The following is a 6,000-nucleotide window of genomic DNA, read 5'->3' on the forward strand; positions in this document are numbered from 1 at the left end:
GAATCCCAAAAAGTTAGTTTGCATGTGCAGCAGGTAATCAGGAAGGCGAATGGAATGTTGGCCTTCATTGCGAGAGGGATGGAGTACAAAAGCAGGGAGGTCCTGCTGCAACAGTACAGGGTATTGGTGAGGCCACACATGGAGTACTGCGTGCAGTTTTGGTCACCTTACTTAAGGAAAGATATACTAGCTTTGGAGGGGGTACAGAGACGATTCACGAGGCTGATTCCGGAGATGAGAGGGTTACCTTATGATGATAGATTGAGTAGACTGGGTCTTTACTCGTTGGAGTTCATAAGGATGAGGGGTGATCTTATAGAAACATTTAAAATAATGAAAGGGATAGACAAGATAGAGGCAGAGAGGTTGTTTCCACTGGTCGGGGAGACTAGAACTAGGGGGCACAGCCTCAAAATACGGGGGAGCCAATTTAAAACCGAGTTGAGAAGGAATTTCTTCTCCCAGAGGGTTGTGAATCGGTGGAATGCTCTGCCCAAGGAAGCAGTTGAGGCTAGCTCATTGAATATATTCAAATCACAGATAGATAGATTTTTAACCATTAAGGATGAATTAAGGGTTACGGGGAGCGGGCAGGTAAGTGGAGCTGAGTCCACGGCCAGATCAGCCATGATCTTGTTGAATGGCGGAGCAGGCTCGAGGGGCTAGATGGCCTACTCCTGTTCCTAATTCTTATGTTCTTATACTCCATCCCCTTTGCGATAAAGGCTAAGATACCATTGGCCTTCCTGATCACTTGCTGAACCTGCATACTATCCTTTTATGTTTCACGCACAAGTACCCCCAGGTCCTGCTACACTTTTGGTTTGACATTTGGATTCCAATTCTGTACCTTCCAACTTAAAGTTCAGGTTCTGCCAAGATGGGTGAGGATTTGATAGTTTTCCCAGAGACAATTAAACAGTAACGTACAGCAGCTCTTGCAGTGAGGCAGACATGAAATGAAAGTTGGGGTTGTATAAACTCAGTATAATCCCTTTCCAGGCAGGCCTGAAGGGAGTCCGTGTCCGCTCACACCCCAAATGTTTAACTGAAATGAAGAAAAGAGCATCCAACTAACGCAACAGGCAGAGTGGAACCTGGGACTGCTCTCCCCAGAGCAGAGACGGTTAAGAGGAGATTTGATCTTGAAGGGGTTTGAGAGAGTAAACAAGGAGAAACTGTTTCCAGTGGCAGAATGGTCGGTAAGCAGAGGACACAGATTTAGGGTGATTGGTAAAAGAAGTATTTTTTTTTACAAGGCGAGTTGTTATGATCTGGTACGCACTGCCTGAAAGGGTGATGGAATCAGATTCAATAGTAACATTCAAAAGGGGATTGGATAAATGCTTGAAAGAAAATTTTTTTACAGGGCTATGGGGAAAGAGCAGGGGACTAATTGGATAGCTTTTTCAAAGAGCCAGCACAGGCACGATGGGCCGAATGGCCTCCATCTGTGCTGTATTAAGTCTGCCTTTATCATATCTACCTGCCTTCTCACTGTATCCATCAACCCCTTCTCTCTACAGAAACACGTTTAATTGCCTCTTGAACCCATTTATATTACCTGTATCCGCTTCAGATAAGATGCCACATAAAAGGTTATTGCACAAGATAAAAGTTCTCGGGGTTGGGGGTAATATATTAGCACGGATAGAGGATTGGCTAACTAACAGAAAACAGAGTCGGGATGAATGGGTCTTTTTCAGGTTGGCAATCAGTAACTAGTGGGTTGCCGCAGGGATCAATGCTGGGGCCTCAACTATTTACAATCTATATTAATGACTTGGATGAAGGGACCAAGTGTAATGTAGCCAAGTTTGCTGCTGATACAAAGATGGGTGGGAAAGCAAATTGTGAGGAGGTCACAAAAAATCTGCAAAGGAATATAGACAGGCTAAGTGAGTGGGCAAAAATTTGACAGATGGAGTATAATGTGGGAAAGTGTGAGGTTATCCACTTTGTCAGAAAAAATAGAAAAACAAATTATAATTTAAATGGAAAAAAATTGCAAAGTGTTACTGTACAGAGGGATCTGGGGGTCCTTGTGCATAAAACACAAAAAGTTAGTATGCAGGTACAGCAAGTGATCAGGAGGGCAAATGGAATGTTGGCCTTTATTGTAAGGGGGCTAGAGTATAAAAGCAGAGAAGTCCTGCTACAACTGTACAGGGTATTGGTGAGGCCACACCTGGAGTACTGCGTACAGTTTTGGTCTCCATATTTAAGGAAGGATATACTTGCATTGGAGGCTGTTCAGAAAAGGTTCACCAGGTTGACTCCGGAGGTGAGGGGTTGACTTATGAAGATAAGTTGAGTAGGTTGGGCCTATACACATTGGAGTTCAGAAGAATGAGAGGTGATCTTATCGAAACATAAGATAATGAGGGGGCTCGACAAGATGGATGCAGAGAGGATATTTCCACTCATAGGGGAAACTAAAACTAGGGGGCATAGTCTTAGACTAAGGGGCTGCCCATTTAAAACTGAGATGAGGAAGAATTTCTTCTCTCAAGAGCGTTGCAGATCTATGGAATTCTCTGCCCCAGAGAGCTATGGAGGCCGAGTCATTGAATATATTTAAGGCGGAGATAGACAGATATTTGAGCGATAAGGGAATAACGGGTTATGGGGAGCGGGCAGGGAAGTGGAGCTGAGTCCATGATCAGATCAGCCATGATCTTATTGAATGGCGGAGCAGACTCGAGGGGCCAATTGGCCGACTCCTGCTCCTATTTCTTATATTCTTAAGCCTGTACCACATGGAGGTTTCTTAGCTGAATTTGTAGTCAGGGTGCAATGCCTGAACCTTAGTCTCAAAACCTATTGCGGTACAATTTACTGTGTCCAAGCACGACTGTTAAGCTTTGTATGCAAAGACTGTCCAAGTGCCACTCGCAAATCTTACTGAACACCCAAACGTATGTCCTTTACTGTGAGGATCAGTAAAACTTCGTTGCAAAGCCCAGAGGGAAAAACAAGACATCTAATGGCAATAAGTTCTCCAATTCCTGAGTTAGAAAGGTTAAACCAAAGCACCCTACATTCTATGCAGGTATTTCTCAGAGTGCTACTATCCCCTATACATTACACAGCTCCAGGATTGCTCCCTGGTCTGTGCCCACTTACCTGTGTTTTTTAATGTTTAATTCATTCTGGGAATGTGGGTGCTATTTATTGCCAATCCCCAGGTGAGAAGGTGCTGGTGAGCCGCCTTCTTGAACCGCTGCAGTCCGTGTGGTGAAGGTCCCCAGTGGTTTGGTACAATTGAGTCGTTTGCTCGGCCATTTCGGAGAGCAGTTAAGGGTCAACCTTTCCCTGTGGGTCTGGAGTCACATTTTGGCCCACTGTTTTTCCCCCCGAAAGAACATTAGTGAACCAGTTTGGTTTTTACGACAATCTGATAGTTTCATGGTCACCATTACTAATACTGGCTTTTTATTACAGATTTATTTAATTAATTGAATTTAAATTCCCCAGCTGCTGTGGTGGGACTTAAACTCTCGTCTCGGGATCATTCATCCAATCCTGCAAAGGTAGTATTCTCTTTTTGATGAAGAAGGTTCCTTATTTCTTTCAGAGAGTACTTCACCCCAAGCTCTGTAAGAGGAATTCAATGGGCCTTGTCCATCAGGTTTGTTTGATTAACTCCTTGTGAATTGTTTCTGTACTAGGAACAGGAGAGGGCCATTCAGCTCCTCGAACTTGTTCTGCCATTCACTTAGGTCATGGCTGATCTGTATCTTAACTCCATTTGACCAGAAACTTAACTGGACCAGCCACATAAATACTGTGGCCACAAGAGCAGGTCAGAGGCTGGGTATTCTGCGGTGAGTGTCTCACCTCCTGACTCCCCAAAGCCTTTCTACCATCTCCAAGGCACAAGTCAGGAGTGTGATGGAATACTCTCCACTTGCCTAGATGAGTACAGCTCCAACACTCCAAAAGCTCGACACCATCCAGGACAAAGCAGCCGCTTGATCGGCCCCCCATCCACCACCTTCAACATTCACTCCCTCCACCACCGGCGCCCCCTGGCTGCAGTGTGTACCATCTACAAGATGCACTGCAGCAACTCGCCAAGGCTTCTTCAGCAGCACCTCCCAAACCCGCGACCTCGACCACCTAGGACAAGGGCAGCAGGCGCATGGGAACACCACCACCTCCACGTTCCCCTCCAAGTCATACACCATTCTGACTTGGAAATATATCGGCCGTTCCTTCATCGTCGCTGGGTCAAAATCCTGGAACTCCCTCCCTAACAGCACTGTGGGAGCACCTTCACTTCATGGACTACAGCGGTTCAAGAAGGCGGCTCACCACCACCTTCTCAAGGGCAATTAGGAATGGGCAATAAATGCCGGCCTTGCCAGCGACGCCCACATCCCATGAACGAATAAAAAAAATGACCAGCCTTAGCTCCATAATCCCTTGATACTGTTACCCAACAAAAATATATCGATCTCAGTTTTAAAAGCTCCAGTTGACTCCCCCAGCATCCACAGCCTTTTGGGGGAGAGAGTTCCAGATTTCTACCACCCTTTGTGTGAAAAAGTGATTCCTAATTTCACTCCTGAATGGCCCAGCCCTAATTTTCAGATTATGTCCCCTCGTTCTTGATTTCCCCACCAGAGGAAATAGTTTCTCTGTATCCGTCCTATCAAATCCTTAAAACATTTTAAACACCTCAATCAGATCAGCCCTCAATTTTCTAGACTCGAGACTAGTACTGTATTGAATTGATCAATATCTTGCTTCTGCTGCTTGTGTCTGTAAATAATTCCATTCACCAATTTAAAATTTCTAAATTCTCATTCTTGTTTCCAATCCCTCCATGGCCTCGCTCCTCCCTATCTCTGTAATCTCCAGCTCCACAACCCCTCCCCCCCCCCCCCCCCCCCCCCAAGATGTCTGTGCTCCTCTAATTCTGCCCTCTTGAGCATCCCTGATTATAATTGCTCAACCATTGGTGGCCCTGCCTTCAGCTGCCTAAACCCCAGGCTCTGGAACTCCCTGCCTAAACCTCTCTTTCCTCCTTCAAGACTCTCCTTAAAACCTCACTCTTTGGCCAAGCTTTTGGTCACCTGCGCTAATTTCTACTTATGCGACTCGGTGTCAAAATGTTTTAATCTCATAATACTCCTGTGAAGCATCTTGGGACGTTTCACTACATTAAAGGCGCTATATAAATACAAGTTGTGGTTAATAATTCAGCCCGTTATGAAAAGTGCCTGTCACGGTTCATATTGTCCATCTTTGGAAGTGACACGAGGGGTAGTGGAATCCTACCATCCATCAGCACATTTACAGTCATTGTTTGCCCAACAGCACCAATTTCCATTACAATGAATGCTGGAGGATAAGTTTCAGTTCATAAGCAGCGATTAAATTGGTATTTAATGTCACATATTCTGAGTTAAGTAGTTCTCAGTAGCTGAGTGCCAGTTCTAAAAGCTTATATAGGATCAGAGATTTATTTGCATTGACCTTCCGACATCTAGAATTCATTTCTCTGGTGCCATCGCCCCTACCTTTCCCCTGGTTTTTAATGGGCATTCTCAACTCTAGAAGGTCCTAGTTTGCACCAAAATGACGATGTGCAACTACATCACACTCGTTCTGCAGCCATTGCCCTTCTAGGATTGAAGCCAAGTAAGATTTCGCAGAGGAAGATTCATTCTGTACTGAACCATCCTGTATCTGACCTGGGTGCGCTTGATGCCGACCAGTCCTGATTTTAACCCAGCCTTCTCCGGGCCGGGGGGGAGGGAGGGGGGAGGGAGGAGAGAGAAACAGAGGAGGTGGAGGGGTTTTGGTCAGGCTCCTGTTTTGCACTCCCGCTCAATGTTACTCTCCCATCGACTGCAAAACAGGCATCCAACCCAAACCCGCCTTATTCCGCCGGGCGGTTTGGGTGTCCAAAATGGAGACGGTTCCCTTCTCCAGCACTGATTGCCTTTTCCTGGACCTTAAAAAAAAAGTTTCTAAAATGTTGGTTGGGCT

Source organism: Pristiophorus japonicus, chromosome 10, assembly GCF_044704955.1.
Source record: "Pristiophorus japonicus isolate sPriJap1 chromosome 10, sPriJap1.hap1, whole genome shotgun sequence".
Taxonomy (NCBI): Eukaryota; Metazoa; Chordata; class Chondrichthyes; family Pristiophoridae; genus Pristiophorus; species Pristiophorus japonicus.